At 44.6% G+C, this 22,462-nt stretch overlaps 1 protein-coding gene and 1 long non-coding RNA gene across 11 annotated transcripts in view; one reads left to right on the forward strand and one right to left on the reverse strand.

The window, feature by feature from the left end:
• Positions 1–22,462, reverse strand: part of BOC (BOC cell adhesion associated, oncogene regulated) — a 76,409-nt gene that overhangs the window by 48,350 nt on the left and 5,597 nt on the right. The gene's annotated exons all lie outside the window — the stretch shown is intronic.
• LOC134760988 (uncharacterized) lies at positions 1,882–12,779 on the forward strand. The gene is made up of 2 exons (XR_010139139.1): positions 1,882–2,076; positions 12,526–12,779. It is a non-coding gene; the product is annotated as an uncharacterized LOC134760988 (long non-coding RNA).

Raw genomic sequence — 22,462 nt, forward strand, 5'->3', positions numbered from 1 at the left:
TCAATTTAGACTAGCCACATTTCAGGTGCTCAACAGCCACATGGGCTAGTGGCTGATTTATGAACAGCATTGGTCTAGAGCCCTCAAACTAGCTCTCAGGCACTGTCTTCTCTCCATCTAATCAGCCTCTGCATTGCCATCTACCTTCTTTCTAAAACATTAAGCTCAACCAAACAGTAAAAGATAACTGGGAAGCTACTATTCCTTGAGCAAGCACGTCCTACAGGCCATTGTCATAATTCATCGAATTTTATATTCTCACAGTAGCCCTGTAAGGTGTGTGTATGGTCAACCCATTTCATAGATTAGGAAACTGAAGTTCAGAGTGATTAAAATCTTGTCCAGGATCACATAGATGGTAAATCTCAGGGTGAGGATTTGAGCCAGGTCTGCCTGATCCTAAAACCCTTGGTTCTTTTCACTCTACCATGCTGCTTTCTGTAAATTATGGCATAATAATTGATGGACTATTATGTAGCTATTAAAATGATAATTATAAAGCTCAAGTAGCAACATGAAAATAAAGGTTTAAAAGATGAGAAAAGTAATATAGATCCCATTTCGTAAAAAGCAAGTGAGCATCTGGGTGAGGCCTGAAACATTCTAAAAAGCAGCTGAGTTAAAAATATGGAGAAATTATGATTTTTTTTTCCTATTTGGAGTTCAGTTAAAGAAAAAAGAGAATAAGTCAAAAGACACATCTCTGATTGCTCCCCATCTGAGTATGATTAAATAAAGTTCAAATTCCAATGCAAAGCCTTCCAGGCTTTTTCTAACTGGGTTCCAGTCAACCTTTCCTGTGTCTGCCTCCCGTAAGCCCTAAAATCTGGGGAGGCTGCATTTTCATACTCTCTGTTTCTTCTACCGGAACCACCTTTCCCTTCTCCCTTCATTCCACGCATGGAACTCCTAATTATCTTTAAATCTTACCTCAAATGTCACCTCTTATGAAGCCTTCTGTGGCTGCTCCTCATTCCGGTTCCCGTAGCATCTCACACACCTTATATAACATTTCTACAGGGATTTCTGGGTTTTGATCATGCATCTGTCTGTCATATATCTCTTATCTCTTTCTTCTGACCCCAGACCATAAACTCACTGAAGGCAAGGATGTGTCAAATTTATCTTGGTAACCCTAGCACCTAGAAAAGCCTTGGCACATTGTAGGTGCTTTTTCAGTGTTTGCTGGATTGAAGGGTTTGGTCAAATTAGAAATCTAGGATTAAGAAAGAACGTTAGCTTGACCAAGGACATGTATGGCACACAGAGAGAGACACACTGTTATCAATGGTGGAACCATTTTTTTTTCCTGGGGGGAAAGGACTATAAATGTGACCTTTATTTTTCAAAACCAAAAGGTCCCCACGTCAGTGTGGGCAACCCTGGAGGGGAGCTGAATGTTGATGAGGTTCTAAGTGCTTTAAGGACAGAAGGTTCTGTCCCTGCAGATGCTCCTGTGCCTTGAGGTTCCATTCCAGAAGCTTCTTTTGTTTTCCTTCTCATCTCATCTTCCAAAATGAACACCCAACTATGCTTGTGGCTTCAGGCTTCCTATAGCCACTGGGCTGCAGGAGAATCTAATCTAGGATGAGACCATGCCTGTGCCACCATCACCATGGCCCTGAGTTGGAGGCTGGGTAGAAGGAGGCAGGCAAAGAGGGATGGGAAAGGGAGAAATAAGAAAGTATGGAGTGAGAAAGAGGACAGGTTCAGGCCTAAGATGATCAAGAAAAGAGCATGAGAAGGGCAGGGGGGATGGGAGCAGAGATGTGGGAAAGGCACCTAGTTTTACCCCAGCTCCTATGATGTGCTGAGCCCACGGCTGGCTGCTTCATATCCACCATCACTTTTAATCTTTACCAACCAGAGAGTGTTACTGGCTCCATTTTGATATGTTATCAAAACCCTTCCTGATGTTCTATCACTTAAGGGCTTTAGGTCTCATCTCAAATTTTATTATAGACAAAGCTTGTCTACTAAGTGACAGCATTGGAGCTCAGCAGGATCAGGTACTGAAGAACCATAATAAGCCTTGGCTTCTGAAGCTCTTCTACCCTTCACAGAAGATCACCTTGAGTGAGTTACTTAGTATCTCTGAGCCTCAGTTTATACTTTGTGAAAATAAGAATGGTAATACTTTGATGAGCTCTTTAAAAAAGTTAGTAAGATAATGCGCAAAAGCAACCTGGCATATACCAATCATGCAGTAATTCAGGAGTCAGGGGTCATGAAACTTTTCTTCCAAAAGCCATTCACTGGATGCCTGATTTAATGCAGTGGCAATGCCACCTTTTTGGCTTATAGATCAACATCCTTTAAGACCTAAAGACATGCTCCATTTTTTTAAAAAAATGTTCATTGCTCATCTTTTATTTAAAATTTTTAAAAAATGTTTGTAGATTTAGGGGGTATAAGTGCAGTTTTGTTACATGGATAACAAAGTGAAGTGTTGTTACATGGATATATTGTGTGACTGTAAACATCACCCAATAGTGTACATTGTACCCATTAGGTAATTTCTCATCCCTCACCCTCTTCCCATCCTCCCACCCTTCCAAGTGTCCAATGTCTATCATTCCAAACTTTATGTCTAAGTGTACACATTATTTAGCTCCCATTTACAGGTGAGAACATGTGGTATTTGGCTTTTTGTTTCTGAGTTACTTTGCTTAAGAGAAAGACCTCCAGTTCTATCTATGTTGCTGCAAAAGACATGATTCCATTCTTTTTTATGACTGAGCAGTATTCCATGGGTATATATATGTATATACCATATTTTCTTTATCCAATCATATGTTGATAGACATTTATGTTGATTCCATATCTTTGCTATTGTGATATAGTGCTGCTATAAACACAGAAGTGCAGGTATGTTTTTTATGTAATGATTTCCTTTCCTTTGGGTAGATACTAAATAGCGGGCTTGCTGGATCACATGATACCTCTATTTTCAGTTCTTTGAGAAATCTCCATACTGTTTTCCATAGGGGTTGTACTAAGTTACATTTCCAACAACAGTATATAAGCATTCCCTTTTCTCCACATCCTTGCCAGACATAATATACTTTAACAACTCTAGACACACATGATTTCATCTCTTTGCTCTTTCCTATACAAAATTAAGCAATGGGCTGATTCTTCTACCCTACACACATGCATCAGAAGTTCAAGAAATATTCTTTGTTGTTTTAAAAACACATCTATATATGTTTTGCAGACCCTTGAAATAGGTCTGGGGAATAGGGATCCATGGAGAATGCTCTAGTGTTCCCAAGTTTTTGGCAACATGTAGTTCCTAATGTCTCCATCTGTACCCAACACTAGTCAGCATTTAATATCACTTAAGCTAATAACCTCTTCACCTTCCCCCACTTATGCCCTGTCTGCACTCTTGATGATAATGACAATAATCATCATAATTTCTTCACAGTGTCTCTACTTGTTCAGAGGGAAAAAGGAAAATATCCTCATCAGACAGTAGGTCAATGAGACAAGACGTTGTGGAGAAGTGTTTATATAAAGGAAAACATACCCCTATAATCCCTCCTGGACTCCCACTCCCAGCCCCAGAGAGGAGCTCACCTCTGACCTCATTCAGTGAATGCACAAAGCCACAACAAAACCACCTGTTCTTTTTCTCCATCCCTCTTTCTAATTACAACGTATGACCAGGGCTATACCCACACAAGTCATGTAAAATGAACTAAAATGCTAATATAGTGGCTGAAAAGGAAATAAGAGCATCTACTTCCCAACCTTTAGGTGCTCACAGTTGACAAAACAACCCATGTAAAAGGAATTGTTTAAAGCCTGGGTGGACAGTAACCAAAAGGCATGTAAACAAACAGTCCCAGGACCTGAACAGCACTTAAAGCAGATCCTAAGAGCTTAAAGTCCTATGTCTTACACAAAGGAAAACTGATCCCATTTGACTAGCGACCAGTGTGTGAACACAAACTTTACTATTATAAACAGGCTCAGAGGAAGACTGGAACACTGACTCCATCTGAAAGTGCCTGTGGGAAACAATGGAGCCCTGAGAAGAACAAGGTGTATTATCCCAGGAAGCGCTCCAGGGAGCAAGCCAACCCTCAGCCTACAACACATACGGAACCACAGACAAGGAATTTCCCCCAAATCATCCAAAAAGGCAACAGGATATGGCTCCCAAGTGGAGTAAAAACAAGGCACTCTGCTTAGTGTTCATGCTGAGAGGAGCGGATAGAACAGCTGGCAATCCCAAAGTCATTCCTGATGAGAGGTTCAGGTCCCTGGTGGGCAGTGGGCGCAATTCAGTGCCGACACTAAGCACCCTCTAGGTGCCACACACTGTACAAAAGGCTTAGGGGATGTAGAGGAAAACAAGGCACAGCCTCCAGTCTTCGATGAGCTTAGGACCTAGCCCCCATCAGCTTTGACAACATCTTTCTATTATACCAAAATTGAAACGTAGCAGGGCCTCAAGAAAGGTTAAGCTACAAGATAAACTGTGGATTTTACTAAGAACAGGTAGGGAGCCAGAAACACTAACAAAAGCATCAGGAGAATGATAAAAGAAATGTACACAGGTTCCTACACACGTGTGCACATGCCCATGTGCACACATACACACACACAGGCCCTCCTCAGTACATGGGAAGGTCAGTTCTCCAATGCAGCTTCTTTCACAAGTCTTAAAAGAATTTCCCTTTCGATCATCTATATTCATTCTTCACATAGTCCTAGAAGATTTGTCAAAGTCTGTCAGTTAAGGCAGGAAAAAGCCCTAGAGCTAACAGAAGTCTATGTGTCAGCATCGCTTAAGCTTCAGCTTTATCACCTACACTGTCATTTTCACACTGCAGTGTAACTTACTTGTTTATAAGTCTTCCTCCTCAACATATAGCAGGTACTCAAAGAATGTTTGCTAAGCTGTAAAGACCTCCTACCTCTAAGGTCTTTTCCAGGCCTAACTGGTCCATGGAGTTTGGATCTAATGAATCCCAGGTGGGACTCTGGCTGCAAAGTGGAGCTTTAGCAGGGGAAGGTGATACATGAGTGTCTGATATTCCCGTTCCTATCTCCCTTAGGGATCTGGTTTGGGAGCCCACCGTGGTTCTTAATTAGTGGAGAAGGCAGGTAGGGACGTAAGACCTTCCAAGCATGGGGTGGGTGGGGGTGGGCTGAATGTGGAGAAGAAGAATGTAAAGAGAAGTAGGTGCCTGACGAAGCTCAATTCCATTCGATGGGCAGGTCTCAAGTACCCATTCTATGTCAGGCAGCCCACTAGGCAGTGGTGAGGTCCCCAGCTCTTCATGCCCCCAGAGCCCAGCACACTGTTAAGTGTTTAGGGTTCAACTGACTGTTAGACCAAGGACGCAGGAATAGCAATGAATTCACCTGAGATGCCAAGGTGATAGGTCATGGTGGAGAGGAGCAAGCACTTCAGTCACATAGACTAGCAATGAGCTGTTTTCTTGGTATGAGAAGCTGGGCATTTAGGGAGGTCTGGGAGTTAAAAAGACTCATTTTGATTTCCTCTGTTAGTTAGGCAACATAATTACTACCAATTCCAATTAAGCTGTCACTTGCAGTCATTCTCTATGCCCCTTCCTTGTGATGATTAAGCAACCAATGGCCCTAGGCCCGTATTTATACCCTCCACATGACTCAAAATAGGTCTCAGGTGCTGTGACCCGGACTGAATGAGGATCAGGCTGCTGCATCTTGGCCTGTCTTTCTCTGGGGCTGATTCAAACAGATGCCAGGCAAAGCCAGCTCCAACCCCCAACACACACACACATACACACACACACACACACACACACACACCCCCAATCCTTAACATGCTCATGCATGCTTGCAGGAAATCTGACGCATTCAAATAAAAAGCTAGGCCTTGGGGTAAAATAGCTGAACTGCTGAAGTCAACGCCAAGATGAGAGGTGAGAAGCTACCATTCTTCAGTTTGCATCTGGCTGCACTGCGACATGGACAACGTTCCTCCTAGACTTTTATGCAAGCAAGAAACCCTTACCCCGAACTTTAAAAGGAACCAGTTTGGCACAGGACAACAAAATCAACTCGCATAGGGATGCTGAAGGAAAAACAGATCACATTAGTAAACATCTATAACAATGACTGGCACTAAGTAGGTATCCCATAAGTGACAGCAACTTACTAAATCTGAATAATTCCTTTTAGGGTTACTTTTAGGAATATTTTCATTAGTCTAATGCTTACTGCAGATTCATCCCCAGTACTTCACAAAAAAGGTTTAAGAAGAGGCAATATCTCAGGGGCTGGATACCTCCACATAGGGTGGCCCAGCATCCTGCCTTGGACATGTGCATTCTCCACCTCTAAGACAGGCAGGCATGTGCACGTGTGCACACACACACACACACTCACACAGCAAACAGCTCCAGCTCCAGCTCTAGCTGCTAAGTATGCTTTGGAGTCATGACAGTTTACTCTCTTTCCCATCTGACCTCATACAAACCCACTTTCTTTGCCACCTCCCTGACCCCCAAATATACACATTCAGTCCCCAACTTCATCCCCAATCCCTCCTTTCTCAATTACAAAGTTCTTTTAAATCACCTAAAACTTAAATAAATATCAATTTGGAAATCTGAAGCATGCTCCAGTTGGTCTGTCAATCAGTCCCTGCCTTCTGCTGGAAGCCCCCAGCCCCAACCCCTGCCAGCTCTCCCCAACTTGGGAAGCTCAGTGGCCTCGGTGCAAGGCTGGCACATGCAGAGAAAACAAACACATGGAGCCTTGCCAGCTGGATCAGGCACCACTGTTTATAGCAGGAGCAAAGTGTGGGGAATTGGAAAGGCATGAAGAAGGGAAGGAGCAGAGGGGGTGGGGATAATTCTAGCCTCCTGCTCTTAGGCTCCACCAGTTGCAAAGAGGATCCCCCTGCTGAGGTTCTGCCATTCCCAGGTGCATACAGCACAGCCATCCATCATGACTAATGATGGATGTGACTAATACCATCACTATGCTGCAGGCAAACAGTGAGAGTCCATGAGGACAGAGAGCCTTCTATCTTGTTCATTCACATATCCCCAGCATCAATCACAATGCTTGGCACATAGTAGGAGTGCAATAAGTATTTGTTGATTAAATGAACAGATGAGCTCTTTTCCTGCCTATCTCACAAGGTTATAGTGGCAGAGGGGTGGGGGTGTAGTGGTGGAAAGGAGATTAGTGAGGAATATTCTAAAAACGTACCAGATATTAAAATATGCTACCGAAAATAATTTAGGAAAATGCTACGTTAAGAAAAGCTAATCAGATTTCTTTACTGCAGGCCTTTTCAGAGCCTTTATTATGCTATTATGCATCATGAATCACCAAGAGGGGGAGAGAGTATGCACTAAAATCTGCACCCACAGGCTTGGACTCATTTGACAAAGCTATCCTTTTTTCTCAGAGTACCATTAGTGATGAGACCTTCACCAAATACTCTTTGAGAAATACTGGCCTAAGAGGTTCCTGGAGAATGTCCTAAAGCAATTTGCAAATCATCATGATCCCATTTTATAATTTTAAAAAGTTACATATGAATATGTGGTGTGTAGTTATCTGGGTTGTCATAGGAAAATGTCAGGAGACACTTAAATTTTAGTATCAGTTATTTCTGAAGATCAGGGGATTTGCCCTTTTTGCTTTAAATGCCTTGGAAATTGTCAAACAAGGTATGTAGCATCGCTTTTGTAATTAAAAAGGAAAGTTTGAAAAAAGCTATCTCCAAATATTCTCATGCCATCACTGATATTTTATTTTCCCATCTTCCCATAGGCCTCATTTCCCAACCACCCCTTCAACCACAAAATGTTGTTCCTTGCCCCATGATCACATTTAAGGAATATGTTATGTCTGATCTCCAGCAATCAATTCCTCCAGCTTATAAAGAACACTTCCCCTAATTCCAGGATTCTGTTGCATTCACACCATGTGGATAAGTATTTTTGGGGAAAAAGAAGAAAATACATTTAATATTTTGTTAACAAGCTTTACAGATCTGAAATTGCTTTGTTTAGTAAGTTATATAAAATATACCATCTAATACTTAGTTTGCTGAAATAGTCATGTTGAGCAAGTTAACATTTAAAGATTGCCTTTTTTCCTGCTAAATTACTAATTTCCTACTGATTTGTAAATACAAGTTAAAAATCATTGAGATTTACTGAATGTACTACACTAGATTTTGTTGCAACATGGGATTGAGGCATATATTTACAACAAAAATATAAAATCTTAAAAATTATTTGACCACTTGTTGAATTAATATGTATAAGATAATGAGCTAATACATATGAATGATCTTGTCTAACTACTAAACAACTATATGAGGTAGGTAGCATTCTCATCCCATTACACAGATGCAGCAAGTGAGACTCAAAGAGATTAAGGAACTTGCTTAAGTAAAGGATTCAAAGCCTAGACTGTCTGCTTCCCCTGCTTGCTGGTCTTGGGGTCCTTGGCAGCTTAAAGCAGTTATACAACAAAACTGTTTTCAACAAAGGAATTAAGAAAGGCAGAAAAAAAAAAAAGTAAGTCTGAGTTGGAATCATGCACTAGCCACCATGTTTCAGGATGGATTGGTTTGGCAGATTCTCACAATGTACTCTGCATACGTACTCCCAAAGATGCATTTGCACCTGCAGTTCCGGAAGTTCTCCACACCTACAGTCGGTCCTGAGTGTCTGAGTATCAAAATACAGCCCAAAGATTGGTAGCAGCGCTTTGAATCTAGGATCCAGGTTATATGCACCACTATGTACTGAGAGACAAGAAGATGCTTCTCATTTCTTAACCTAGGCTCTCTCATTTTCCTTCTGTTCTCTGATAACATTAAATGTGAAGCTCCCAATTCTGACTGCACAGGAGAATCATCTGGGGATACTTAAAAATATAACAATGCCTGGGCAGCACCTCAAGCAAATGAAGTTAGAATCTCTGGAGAGAGGGGAGCTTGACATCAATATTTTCACCACTCCTTCCTGGAAATAGTAATGTGCAGCCAGGGTTAAGAATCCCAATGCAGGTGTCTCTGCCGTGGATTTTGGGGTCATTTTGGTAAAGAATATCTGCCAGAAATGTTCTGCACTGGATACGGTGTTTGATATTGAACACTTTGCATAAAGATGTTCCTTACTGTATCATTTCTAAGAAATTCTTATAATTTTTAAAGCTAAAATAAATATTTTTTCTCTCACAAATTAAATATCTTAATACATTTTAAGGAAGAAAACATTTTTCCTGAAAAGCTTCTCTCAGATTTCCCCAGATATTTTCTGGATTTTCAGATTCTTCATTTTCTCTTCTTTGCACAGAAATAAAGATGAAAGAGGAGGCCGCCATTGCAAAGAACATTTACTTTGGGGGCCAAGGCAGCCTCTACAGTAGCAAAGGTGACGAACAGGTCCCTGAGCCATAGTGACTGCTGCTGACTGGGGCCAGGAACAATTGCTTCTAGGGGCAGGGATAGGATGGCCCTAAGGTAGATGCTAGCAGAGGTGAGATGTTTTCCAAGCATGTGCAAATTTAAGCGTTTGGACATCAAAGCCTGAGAAGCCACCAATGACTGCTTTAACAAGGCCAGCAGCTTCCAGGGGCTCACAGACCACTGAGAAGTAGAACAGCTGTTGGCCATCCAATGGTCCCAACATCCTCTTAATACCAGATCAGACCAGAGGGCTTTGGCTCCACTGAAACCAGCTGTAAAGGGTTAACAGCTGAGCTTCTAGCTCCTGGCCTTCCCGAAGGAGTCGATTTTCAGTTTGGTCCCTACTGGGGGAGGAGACAACCCTCTACCCCCACCTCAGAGCTGCAGCCCCACTCCTTCCCGGCCCTCCCAGTCTAGGAATGAAGCTGCCTGCTGCCCAACATATACCCAGACTAGTTTAATCTCCTTCCAAATCCATCTTGTGTCTTAACTTCTGCCAAGAATAAAAATTAAAACACACACACACATACATCATGCATGTATGGGAGGGGAGGAGCACGCTGGAACTTTAAACTGAAAAAGACCAGGCAGGGATGGGAGGGGCAGGTTGCCTGCTGAAAGAGTCTTGGAGGCACCCTGCCTGAGGCCTCTGCTACACCCTGGGATCAGATCTGAGGGGAAGGGTTTGAAGTGTCTTCCCTCCTGTCCCTGCAACACCCCATTTCATACTCTTTAACTGCATACCCAACCCAGCCCTGCCCCAGAGGAGCTCAGAGCAGCCGGGCTGCAGTGCACTCCAGAGACAGGAAGTGGACCCCACTCCCCCAACACTTGGAATAGCCCCATTCTTTGCCTGCTTTCTCCTGCCAACTTTAAAATGAATAAAACAGTCCCTGGAATGGCACGTGGGGCCTGGTGGTGCAGGCAGCTTGCAGGCTGCTTGTGGCCACCCAGAAAAAGGGTCTGGAGATTGAGTCTTCGTTCTCATAATCCTGACCCACCTCACCCAGGGCCTATTAATGACTGAATCTGGGGGCCAGGAACAGAGAGCATTTCTGCCCCAGTCTCTCCTGTTCCTCCTTGCTGACTTCCTCCTTCTCAGCAAAATCAGGAGCCCTGTACTCCTAATCCTTCACCTGAGAGGCTCTGTCCTTCCCTCTCAGTGTCCCCCAGGATTCGAATAATGGCCCCCACCTCAACTCTACACCATCATCTGCCCTGTCCCCCCAGGATGGTGAGCTAAGCACTAACTTACTTACACCTGTCCAGATGGAAAGCCACTGTCTCATGAAATCACTTGCCTCACAAGTCAATAATGCTTATTGAACATCCATTAAATAGTAGGCTCTGGGAATCCAAAGGTAAAATTCAAGCTCAACATCTGGTAAAGGAGATGCACAGAAACATCTCAGAGCACCAGGGAACAATCACAAATCAAACCCTAGTACCTGGCCAATGCTCTTTCCTTTCACTTCACTGTTGGAAGGTGGAAGAAAAGCAGATTAAACACTTCCTTTGGAAAGAGTAACCTTGTGGCATCCATCTTTGACCTATCCTGCATACAGAGCACAGTAATGAAAACAAAATCATACTAAAGAAAAAAAAAACCCAAACACTTGTTTGTCTTGATAATTGCTGAATCTGGGTGATGGGTACATGCGGTTCATGATACTATTCTTTGTGCTTTTATAGCTCTTTCAGTTTTTAAAGAGTAAAGAGTAAAGTTTTTTTTTTTAATTACAAAATAAAACACTTGTTTTCAGTCAGATAACTAGAATAAGATCCCCTCAAACCTTCCCAATCCTGCACCAACGTGCAGAAATCCCCACTCACCCAACCACCCAATGTCCTTTCAATTACGGCAAGCTGCATTGTCAGGCAGGTTTTAGTGACTGCCCAGGTTTTGGTGGAAAAGAGGGTTCTGCAAGGTTGGGCCAAAGAGGCAGCCCTACTCCTGAAAAGAGGACTGCTGGTCACAGCCAGAGGAAACCTTGAGGGGCCTATCTCCCCGACTCTCTGGACTCAACACTGGGAGCCATCTGGCTCTTCCCCCACTTCCATCTTTCTGGGGCTTCCCTATCCAGGAAGGGCTTTTCCCAAGACTGTGCATATCTCACCAATGACAAGCTGCCAACTCTGGCTGGCTTTTCCCTGACTGTAGAACCAACCATGCGCAGAGGCCCTGAGGTCCAGGTGCAGACCCATAAAGGAAGCCGGCTTGGGCTTATGAACATATTACTTTTCCTTGTGCCTCCACTTCTCTACCTATACAACTTACCATAATTGACAAAACTCTTCAAATAGCCAAATTCTCCAAGAATATGGGTTCTTATGGGAGAATTATAAATCAGCAGCTCATCTCAATAATAATAATGATGATAATAATACAGACCATCAAAGCATCTACCCTGAGCCAAGCACTCTTCTAAGGAGATATATGGATAATGCAATTCAAGGCAGTATGACCTCTTGTTGTGATCTGAGAAATATTCAGAAACTAGAATATAGACGTCTTGAAGGCAGTAGGCATAGTGCTCAATATCTGTTAACTGGTCAATTGAAAGGCCACCCTGATGGCTACAAATGTCTTCCTTCAGGCCCCTATGGCAGTTGACTGAAGAGGCATGAATGTGCTGCTCTCAGGCAAGGCTGATTGTTGATATTCAGATAAGCAGTAACAGTTCCATGCTAAACCTCAAGTGACTGAGGAGAGGCAGGCTGCAGTAGGTATCACAAGCTTTAGTGGGTAGCATTATTTCCACAAGGGAGACAGGTCAGCACCCCCTAGTCAGGTTCATCTTGGTTGAGATGCACAGAAATGATGTCTCACTACCTTTCCCCCATCCAGATTAAGGGTATTAATACTGGCATTTTAGTTAATTTCTCATGTGGGGAAAGTTAGCTCTGCCTGCATAAGATTCCATCTCAATTGGACACGCAGTTCCTCTTTACTTCCTGACTTTTAAGGGATCTGGAACTTAGTTATTAAGGGGTCTCCCTTAATAACTTGGAGGCTGGCTTCTTCTGGAGAGGGACATGGAATGGTGATCAGTAAAACCAGAAGCCCACTCTCATGTCTACAGGTTGCTCTGGAGAGAAAGTACTAGAGAAGACCCAGACCACACCAGAGACTTCTTTGCACCAGCACTGGCTGAAGCACCCCACGTGGAGAAAGACCCATTCTGTACTCTCTGCACCTCCTGCTCTGACTGAAGACCACACCATTGGGAGGTTCTGGATAAGCCTACTGTACAGAATGCCACTCCTTTTGATAAAGGTGAGTTTTTTTCATGTATTACAAGATATTTATAAATTAGCCTTTCTGAGATTCCCCCATTCCCCCCGCATTAGGAAAAAAAACAAAAACAAAAACAAAATGCTTTTTCAGATCATACATTTGTCTTTTGGTTCAGAAAATATGGCCCCTGCTCATAGACACACACTGGATACCTGGCATGTATCCACAGAAGCCAGTCTGGGATTCTTTCTCGGGACTATTGCTGTACCTATTTGTGGGGCAGAATGTAGGAAGGGAGATTTAGAAGTGGAGGCTGGATTTGGTAGGGAACATGGGTCCCACACTTACACAGTTCAGTAGTTATTTATCATCTGCTTCTCCAGGTAAACTGAGGCAAGGGCCAAGGCTTCTAGATGAGGTAATGGTTAGTAACCACTGTTACAGCCTTCCAGCCTCTACAGTTAGACCTAAGAAGACAGGGGCCAGAAGACTGCACCCTGATTCCATAATTAACAAAAGCAAGGCTAGCTTGCTGGTAGAGTGTAGTTCTTTCTCTGAAGAGCTGAAAGGGCTTTAAATACTCCACTGCATTAGCATTCACAGTCTTAGGGACAAACCTGGGACACGTAATATTGGCCGGGCAAATATATAATACTGCACTTACATGGGATAGGCAGAGCCACTGAATGGCAGCCCAGCACTCTTACTGAGTCACTGGTCAGGCTATAGATTGGAGAATGGGCCAGGTGAAGAAAAGAAAACCAGAGGGGGAGGTGGTGTGGACTTGGATCTTCAGCATGGAATTTCCATAGTCCAAAAGCTGACTTTCTGACGTGTGCTGTGAGCCTCATTCCTCCTTTGTACAGAACTCTGAAATACCTGGCTAGTGTCTTTCAGCGTGAGAAGGTACTGGCTGGCCTCAGCTCTCTATTTATTGCAAATAGAAGTTGGGGGTTGATTTTTTTTTTTTTTTTTTTTTTTTTTAACAGGGTCTTGCTCTGTCACCCAGGCTGGAGTGCAGTGGTGCAATCTTGGCTCACTACAACTTCCACTTCCTGGGTTCAAGTGATTCTTGTGCCTCAGCCTCCTGAGTAGCTGGGATTACAGGCGTGCACCACCACACCCGACTTATTTTTGTGGTTTTTTGTTTGTTTGTTTTTGTTTTTGTTTTTGAGACGGAGTCTCACTCTGTCGCCCAGGCTGGAGTGCAGTGGTGCAATCTCAGTTCACTGCAAGCTCCACCTTCCGGGTTCATGCCATTCTCCTGCCTCAGCTTCCTGAGTAGTGGGGACTACAGGCACCCACCACCACACCCAGCTAATTTCTTGTATTTTTAGTAGAGACGGGGTTTCACAGTGTTAGCCAGGATGGTCTTGATCTCCTGATCTCGGCCTCCCAAAGTGCTGGGATTACAGGCGTGAGCCACCACGCCTGGCCCATTTTTGTGTTTTTAGTAGAGATGGGGTTTCGCCACGTTGGCCAGGCTGATCTCAAACTCCTGGCCTCAAGAGATCTGCCTGCCTTGGCCTCTAAAGTGCTGAGATTACAGGCATGAGCCACTGTGCCCCAGCAGGTTTAAATTTAAGTCCCTGCTCCTCAGGGTTGGAACACTGTCTACCTTTCCCCAGCCCTGAGAGCTTTTCAGCCTGGATCAGATGGTCCATGTGACCCCCCACCCCTACCCCCCTCCAATTCACACGCACTTTCCTTTCTCTTAAATGTGGTCCAGAGTTGGAGTGGGCTTGGAAGAGCTTCCTCATTCTATGCCTTATAAAATCCACCATCATTACCTGTCCTCCACAATGCCTTGTGTTGAGAGTGGCTGGTGAGTGTTCTGCATCCTGGAGGTTCTGTCACCAAACTCCCAGGGAATCCTAGTCTTCGAGGCTGACTCAAGAAAGAGGCACTTCTTTGCAGGGAAAATGCCCTCAAACTCCTTATGCCTTACTGGTCTTCCTCCTTAATGACCACAAAACAGGTCCCAGTGCTCAATCATTCTCAGGGCTCAACACAGACACCACTGGAACCTGGGTGGGACCAAAAGCAGAAACTCTAGAAGCTAAGGGATCTGTGGCCTGCCACCACCACCGGATGTGGATGTAGGCGTGCAAGAGCGCTGCCTGCCCAGGGGACGCTCACTTCCCCACCGCTATCCGCAGCTCCAAAGCAAGTAAAACAAACTATCGAGGAGGAAGGCAAACAGCCCATGTGCTCCTCGTGTCTTTCTGTTTAGGGATGGGATGGGAAGGTCTGCACAGCTGATACTTCCAGATGTGGAACCCAAACACAGGCAGCTCCTGACAGTTTACCAGCCTGGGCTAAACTCCAGTAGCGCCAGGACCGGCATGCTCAGTGGAAGCTGATAAAGGGACCACACTGCAGACCGGCAGGGCTCTGGTTGGGGGCGAGGGGTCTCAGCACACAGCTTTGGGCTCCTTTTTCAGTCTCTGCTCCCCAGCTGGAAGTGTGTATGGGGCAGGGAAGGAGAGAAAGCCATACTTAAAACTGAAGGGGATTGCCAAGTGAAAGAAGCTGATCTTGAAAAGGCATAAGCTGTGTGATTCCAACTGCATGACGTTCAGGAAAAGGCAAAACTAGAGAGACAATAGTAGATCAGTGGTTGCCAGGGGCTGGGGGAGGGAGGGGGAGATGAATAGGTGGGGCACAAGGGACTTTTAGGGAGTGAAACTATTATTCTGTATGATTCTTTCATGGTGGATATATGTCATCACACATTTTGTCAAAACCCAGAAAATGTACAACACAAAGAGTGAACCCTAATGTAAACTATGGACTTTACTTAATAATAATGTATCAATATTGGCTCATCAATTGTAACAGATATACTGCACCAACATAAGATGTTAATAATAGGGGACCCTCGTGGGGGTTAAGTGATTGGGGGAAATTGGAACGACAAGTCTGTATAGGACTTTTTTGCTTAACCTTTTCTATAAACCTGAAATTGTTTTTAAAAAGGGCTACTAATTAAAAGCAAAACAAAACAAAACAAAACTGGAGCTGGAGGCTTGGGCTCTTCTCCCAGCTCCCTGAGAGGCTTACATGTGGGGTTTGGGATTTGCCTGTGTAATTTCTCAAGCACATCTGTCCACCTTTGGTGTCAGCACAAGACCTCTTGGAATCTTTATCCCTATTTTTATTTTTTCTCAGCTTCCAAATCTAGAACCAAGTCAGAAGTGACTGAGACACAATTTAAGTCAGATCTGTCCTCCTCTGGGTGAACATCCAAATGTGTGGTTCCTTACTTCCACAGCCTGTGGCTCTCCAATGGCAGGGACTGTCTCTGTCACCTGCGTGCCTGGCACAGGGACGGCCCGACCAGGCTTTCTGGTGTGTGGGGAACTAAACTGTTTTAAAATTCACCCCCTGTACTTGGCTTGTGGTTCCAAACCAGATTCAACAGAAGTCCAATCAACTCAGGTTGCTAAGGGAGGAGGGCGGCAAAGTGGATGGCCCAGGCACACTCAGGAAATCCCAGATAAAAAACAGGACTGCAAACTGCTGGTGGTATGAGAGTGTGAGCTGGGTATCCCTGCGTCTCCTAGTCAGGCCTAGCACAGTGCTGTGCACAAAGCAGACGTTCAACAGATTCCTCTTAAGTGAATGATAAGAAAGGCAGACAGGGCATCCATGCTTACATCCCCCGACATGGAACAACCGGTACACCCACGGACATTCCTGAGGGCAGTTACCTTGAGGAAGAGAGAAGAAACTGGGCTCTTTCTGTTGCAGCCTTGCACACTGCTTCCTGGCTTCTCTGAAACAGATGCTCTAACAGTAGCATTCTCGGGACATCTCTCCTATTTTCCCCCCATATACATATACTCCAGAATGCATTTAATGCATTTTCTTACATAAAGCTATATGTAATTATTTCATTTTGCTTGAAACTCCTATTACATCCCTTTTGAGATTCAGAAAAGGCTTGCAAACTAGCAAAAATAAAATAAAATAAAATGTGAGCACCACTTACCAACCAGGTTCTATTCTAGGTACTGGGAAGACAATGAAGGAAGAAAAACAAAGTCCCTGATTCCACTGATCTTCAGTCTAGAGGGGAAGCAGGCAATAACCAAAAGAACAAATAAACATGAGCCAGGAGGTGATAACATGGAGGAAAAGAAATAAGGTTGAAGGGAGAAAGAATGATGGTGGGAGTGCTGTTTAATAAAGTGTGGTCAGGTTTAGGTGACCATGAAGCAGGGGGCCTGAATGAAATGGGGGAGGGTGCTGTGCAGGCATCTGGGGAGAAGCCTTCCAGGCAGTGGGCAAATGCAAGCACAAAGCCCCTGGGAGGAGGCTGCCCAGCCAGTGTGAGGAGCAGTGAGGAGGCTAACATGGCTGTGGGAGTAGGCAAAGGGGGAAGGGAGGCCTCAGAGAGAAGGGGTGAGGTGAGGACTCCTGAGAGGGAAGGTGTGAGGTGTTTGGATATTTTCTCTGAATCAAACAGGAAGCCATGGAAGTTCTGAGCAGAGAAGTGACCTTGTCTAGGTTTTATTTCACAAGTGTGACACCGATTTTTCTATGAAGAATGGGTGGAAGCAGAGACAACACTTAGGAAGCTTATTTTGATAATCTAAGTCAGAAAGGTTGATAGAAGACAGGGCGGTGAGAAGGTACACAATTCAGGAAACATTTTGAAGGTAAGGCCAATATTATTGGCCAATTTAAAGTGGAGCATGAGAGAAAGAACATAGTCAAGGATGACTCCAAGATTTTTGGCACACCTGGTAGAACGGGATACACTGAGTTGGGGAAGAAGCAGAGGGGAAGGCTTGGGGGGTTTATCTACCCAGTGACCAGGACCAAGGACTGGCATCGAATGGTGCACCTGAGGCAGGGCTTTGCCCCTCCATGTGTTCCTCTATCTCTCCTTCCTCACATTTCTTTCTCTCCGTAAACCTTGAGCCAGTGAGGACTCTATCAGTGGGCTCTCCCACCTGCTCATCCTTCTAGCTTCCCAATCCTACCAGCAACCCTCCTTTCACTCTGTTCCTCTTTCCTTCCCTAATAATAACAGCTACCTTCTACAGATTGCTCCCAAAGCATTTCATGTGCTTTATGTGAATTATCTTGCCTCTCCTTTGCAATAACCCTAAGAAACTGGTTCTCAGCATCTACGTAATTTGCCTAGGGTCACATACCTATCGACTGGCAAAGCCAGAATTGAAACCCAGGCTTGTCTGGTTCCAAAGCCTCCCCTCAACCAGGATGCTGCACAATCTCAAACCTGGAAGTGGCTCCAGAAATATGGCTCCTTCCTGCAACACAGCCATCTTTCCCAGCACTCCACCCTTCTTCTAATAAGATTCATTCCTGACTTCTGTTCTCTCAGATGGGAACTCCGGAAACTCCACAGATGCCTTCTGTTCCTTCCTCTCTCAAAAAAGAATGTTAACCAGAATTATTTGGCCACGAGTCCTTTTCCTCTCTCAATTCCTCCTGGACCTGAGACCCTACATTGCCAGGTCCCACAAGGCTGGGAAAGGCAGCTTGTCTGGAGGGATCCAGGAGGGTCTCTGACAATACGACCAAAATGCCTCTAATCTAGGCTCCTGCCCTGAGAAATAAAAACAGAACCACAGAAGCAGATGAACCCCTTGTCCCAGACTCTAACCTCTGGCCAGTTCCCTAGAATTTCTCATCTCCTAACTCAATTTGGGTAAGCACAGAGGCCAACGGCCTTGGGCTTCTGAGGTGAGAAGGCACTTCTCACATTTAGAGGAGCGCTTCTCCCATTTCACTGCCTCCTCATAATGTTCGAATAGGCAGCGTATAAAGACAGGGAAATAAAGTCACACTGAGTTTCCATGACCTCATTTCTATTACCCAAGCAGCTGGTCACATAATCATATCTTAAACCCAGGTGTCCTGTGTGCCCCCAAACCCAGAAAACCTTGGCTTCAGGTTTTCCATGTTTGTTACAGAAAAACAAGGAACAAGGGTAACTAACTACATGTCCTCTGCAGCCAAATTGCCATCACTCTCCTAAGCCAGTAGAGAGGTCTGCGCTGCTGTTCTGCAGGTAACTGCCTGTCGAATTCTTTCTGGTGGCTGCTCTATGAGTATTTGCCTGGAAGGTACCATCTTCTGTCAGTTACCTGTCTGTCAAAGCTGCTATTTCCTTCCCTAGGGTGTTTTCTGTACAAGCTGCCACTTCTCCTGACCAGTAAAAAGTATCTACTGGGCCAAATATCTTCTCCCCCTCACCCCACCAAGAGCATGGAGGACCTGCTTGATCAGACTTGCAGAGATCCTAGGAGCAAAAGGATTCATCTGGCAGATGAAGAAGAAGCAGACTCAGGACAGCCAATTCAGACAACATCCCAGGGGAGGGGGGAAAAAATCAAGAGACATATTTTGAGATTAAACCTAAGATGGAGGTCGCTTTCACCACTAGCTGCAAAGTCTGACACCAGCTATGCCACAAAGCCATTGGCTGCAAAGTCTGACACTAGCCAAGCCACAAAGCCTGGCTTCTCCTGTGGGGCTGCTGCTGAGCCATTCAGAATCTCCTAGCTGTAGTCCCAGTTTTAAATTTGAATCTCTTAACAGCAAGTCTTATAAAGACCCTCACCTACCCCTTACACTTTGTTAGCTGTAAAAGAAACAGTTTTCCCAAAGCTAGAAGAGCTCTGCTTTGCGGGAAAGCTTGCTTCATTTCTTTTTCATGAAAAACTTGAGTTTCGGACTCGGCAGACCTGCAATGAAATCTTGGCTCTGCCATTTACCAGCTGTGAGACTAGAACAAGTCCCTGCAATTATTTAAGCTTCAGCTTCCTTATTTGCCGAATAGGATAATAATGCCCGTTTTCACAGGACTGCTGGAGGATTGCAGGGATAATGCTTGGAGTGCTTTAACACAAGGCCTGGCACACAGTAGGTGCTCACTAAATGGCAGTTACATTCTCTCCATCGCTGGAACGGCAGCGGAGGCAGGTAGCTCTGCCTGTTTGGCACTGACAAGCCAACCTCAGTTTGCGCTCCAGGTCCACCGTTAATTCCCTAAGCGATGGGGTGAAAGGCTGCACCGGGAGGTTTGCGTCTCCCATGCCAAGTGAGAATAATAATTCTTCCCTCACACGATGAAGGGTACCTGCTGCTTGTGCGTGCTCCTTCTCTTGGGAGGGAGGCTTGCCACATAAACACAAGGCTTTATTTGTAAAATCTGGAACACAAATTAACCCCATCACAATACCACCTTTGGGGAACCTGTTCAATTCTTTTCACCCACACTCAAGACCTGTATGGTGTGTCAGTGACAAAGGGACTGGTTGCCAATGCAAAACCCACCTACAGAAAGCCACCTTGTTGTTCCTCTTTGGGGAGGAGAGCTGAGCTCCCCCACCCCCCTTCTCCCATTGTTGAAGAAGACCACCCAGTGAAACTTGCTGGCAAGCTGCCACAGTCCAGACAGGCAAAGCCAGGCCTAACTTCCCAGCCTCCAGCTCTGCAACAGAAGCCTATAGAATGAAAAGCACCTGACTGTGGGGCCTTCGCAGATGGCAGACCACCAAAACTCTGAAGGCAGGGTTGCAGGTGATTATTTCAGAAGTCTGTACATTGGATGATCCATTAGACTCCTGGCTATAATACAGCAGATTCATATATAACTTGTTCACTACAAAACATCCATTCATAATGACAGAGGTAAACAGCTGTGAATTTCCAAGACTTGATGTGGTCTCACTTGCAAAAGAGGGCACTGTGTTGACTGATTGCATTTTTAAGTCTCTCTCACTTGGGCACAGCTATGTAAGAAGGAAGAGCTCCCCTCACACCACTATGAAATGATAGTCATAAGACCGAAAACAGAAAGACAGAGCAGCCTCTGCTTTCATAGAAAAACAAATAAACCGAGAACTCCCCAATTCTCCTCTCCAATTAACTGTGACCCACACCTAATAAACCTGCTAGGATTGTAATAGTAGGTAAGCTCAGACTAGTAAAGGCACTTGGCTGGGAGTAATCTGGAGAAATACTGGCACAGCCAGGGAAGGTGGGGGAGGGCTCTCTTCCAAAGTCCAATTCCAATGTGGACTTGGTGGCGGGGGCGCCAAGGCCTCCACAGACAGCCAGTTCCACAGGCTCCGCTTTCCTCACCTGCAGCTCCCATTCTGTGTGCTAATTTCCTCTCAGTAGTCAAGGAAGTTTCTGGGCAACTTGAGAGCCCCGCAACTTTCACGTCCTTAAAATAAATGACTCCTCACTTGGTACTGTGGGAATGATTTCAGAGCCACAGACGGTAAAACAAATGGCAAATGGAATTGAAAGGTAAAAAGCTGAATTCAGGCATGTATTTCTAGGATTCTCAGCTAAAATCTCATGTAGATGAAAATTTTTTAAAAAACACACACTTCTCCTTTTCTCCCCGAAAGCTACTCAATAATTGGTTTTAGGAACTTAAGACCCAGATTTCTGCACTTTTGCACAGTTAATGCCGATATCAGGTTTTAACTTTCCAAAAAGTATTTAAAAAAAAACTATTCTGAACGTGAAATGTTGTGTCTCCAGCATACTTAGGCCTACCATTCACTGAGGAAAATGAGTTTTAAGGAAGAAAATAATGAACAACACATACAAGGAGAGATAAAAGAACACTTTGGTACTACTGGTCCCATCTCTGCTTCTAAGACATTGCCTGAGATTGCAACTCCTCTCTCTCTCAAGAAGTTCTCTCCCTCTCCCATCTCCCATCTCTCTCTCTGTTTGTTTTTTTTTTTTTTTTTTTTTTTTTTGAGATAGGGTCTCACTCTGTCACCTAGGCTGGAGTGCAGTGGCACCATCTCAGCTCACTGCAACTTCGACCTCCTGGGCTCAAGGGATCCTCCCGCCTCAGCCTCCCAAGGAGCTGGGATTACAGGCACATGCCACCACGCCCGGCTAATTTTTGTTTGTTTGTTTGTTTGTTTGTAGAGACAGAGTTTTGCCATGTTGCCCAGGCTGGCCTGGAACTCCTGGGTTCAAGCAGTCTTCCCACCTTGGCCTCCCAAAGTGTTGCGATTACAGGCATGAGCCACCTTGCCAGGCCAAGAAGTCTTTCTTAATGGACCCATTCCAAGCACTTCAACCCTAGAGTTTGCATTGCAGTGCTCTGCGTTTCCCTTCAGGTCGGTAATAGGATTCTGCATGGCGCATGGGCTCTGGTATTAATTCCTGCCAGCCCACGCCTGATGCCAGGCACACAGCAAGCACTCAATAAAAGCTTGTTGAAAGGATGAAGGCGCCAACCTCCACATACTTCACCACCTTCATCTTGTCCAATACTGTCCAAACTCACTTTGGAGAAGAATAAACATTCTTTGCTCTACTTTCCACTGCTCAGCTTCGGGTAATTTTTCTTCAACCCTACCCACCCTACCCATATTATGCCCTTTCCTGTTGCTAACCAGGAGAACGGGTTGAGACTTTCCTCAACATTTTCTCTGGCAACTGAATTAGGTTAACCGTGTCTTTCTGCTCTGATTTCCTCTTACTGCCCAATAATCCTGTCCCAAACATCAAAGGCCTTCTTTGAAGAGAAGGCCAAATTCACCATTAGGAAAAGAGAAATTATTTCCTAACTTTATGTCAGAAAATGGGAAGAATCACAATCCTGCTGATTTTTGTGAGATAAACATTGCCCAGTACATCAGACCACAAGGCATTTGCTGTGATACCACTGACAGAGACATAAACACATGGCTTTCCTCACCCAAACCTACGCGGGACTTTTTCACAGCAAGCTTGGACTCCAAATCCCATAGTAAACGGTTTGTATC

The sequence above is a fragment of the Pongo abelii genome, chromosome 2, assembly GCF_028885655.2.
Source record: "Pongo abelii isolate AG06213 chromosome 2, NHGRI_mPonAbe1-v2.0_pri, whole genome shotgun sequence".
Lineage (NCBI taxonomy): Eukaryota > Metazoa > Chordata > Mammalia > Primates > Hominidae > Pongo > Pongo abelii.